The sequence below is a fragment of the Aptenodytes forsteri genome, unplaced genomic scaffold (genome assembly GCF_000699145.1).
Source record: "Aptenodytes forsteri isolate BGI_AS27 unplaced genomic scaffold, ASM69914v1 Scaffold67, whole genome shotgun sequence".
NCBI classification, from domain to species: Eukaryota; Metazoa; Chordata; class Aves; order Sphenisciformes; family Spheniscidae; genus Aptenodytes; species Aptenodytes forsteri.
In genome coordinates, this window is record NW_008795373.1 from 375,881 (window position 1) to 377,349 (window position 1,469).

The following is a 1,469-nucleotide window of genomic DNA, read 5'->3' on the forward strand; positions in this document are numbered from 1 at the left end:
CAGGCAAGGGAGCCCCCCCCAGCACACAGGAGTGGGTGAAGCCAGTGAGCTGGGCTGCAAAGTCAAAGGAGGGCTGTCCCCAGGGGGCTGGTAGGCACTGAGTCTTGTGGCAATTCACTGCTCTTCTTCCAGCTCTGAAGCTGGGTTGATAAGAGCTAGTGGCCTCCAGAGCGACCACCTTCAACACAGGCCACCGAAATACTTCAATATGTGACTTTCCTGCTATTGTGGGCCACCACAGAATCACAGAATGGTTGAGAGGTAGGAAGACCTCTGGAAGTCATCTGGTCCAAGCCCCCTGCTCAACCCCTCGAGCCAGTTGTCCAGGACTCTGTCCAGACCACTTTTCACTTTTTCCAAGGATGGAGACTCCACAACCTCCCTGGGCAAACTTTTCCGGCGCACAGTCACCCTCACAGTGAAAAAGTGTTTCCTGATGTTCAGACGGAACCTCCTGTGTTTCAGTGTGTGCCCATTGCCTTTGGTCCTGCCACTGGGCACCACTGAAAAGAGCCTGGCTCCGTCCTCTTTGCATCCTCCCTTCAGGTATTTATATACATTGATAAGATCGCCCCCTGAGCCTTCTCTTCTCCAGGCTGAACAGTCCCAGCTCTCTCAGCCTTTCCTCACATGTGAGATGCTCCAGTCCCTTCATCATCTTCGTGGCCCTTTGTTAGGCTCTCTCCAGTATGCCCACGTCTCTCCTGTACTGGGGAGCCCAGAACTGCACACAGCACTCCAGGTGTGGCCTCACCAGTGCTGAATAAAGGCGAAGGATCACCTCCCTCAACCTGCTGGCAATACTTTGTCTAATGCAGCCCAGGATACCATTAGCCGCCCTTGTTGCAAGGGCACATTGCTGGCTCATGTTCAACTTGGTGTCCACCAGGACCCCCAGGTCCTTTTCTGCCAAGCTGCTTTCCGGTGGGGTGCCCCCCAGCATATACTGGTGCATGGGGCGATTCCTCCCCAGGTACAGGACTTTGCACTTCTCCTTACTGAACTTCATGAGGTTCCCGTCAGCCCAGATGTCTATCATCTTCGCTTCCCAATACCCATACCAGTAATTCTGTGTTTAAAATTAAGTTAAATTCCCCAGGCTGAGTGTCCTTTGCTCATGAGAGTAGTCGGAGAGCGATTGTTCTGCCTTTATTTCAACACATGCGAGTTTTCTCGCTGCTGTTCTTCCTATCCTCTCCCCTGTCCCCACAGGTGCACCTCATTTCTGTGTGCATGGGGTTTTCCTTGACAATGTTTTGTGGCGGGGACGCTGCAGGGATGTCCTGTGTGGGAGGGGGTGAGGGGCTGCCCTGTGCCAGTAAAATTGCAGCTTTTTCTTTTACTGGCTTTGAATTAACACCTTTGAATGGCTGGCGGGGGCAGCCCCAGCACAGGCACAGACACCACCCTGGGGATGGGGACAGGCTGAGGCCGGGTGGGACTCGAGAGAGCCAGCAGGCAGTTCAAAG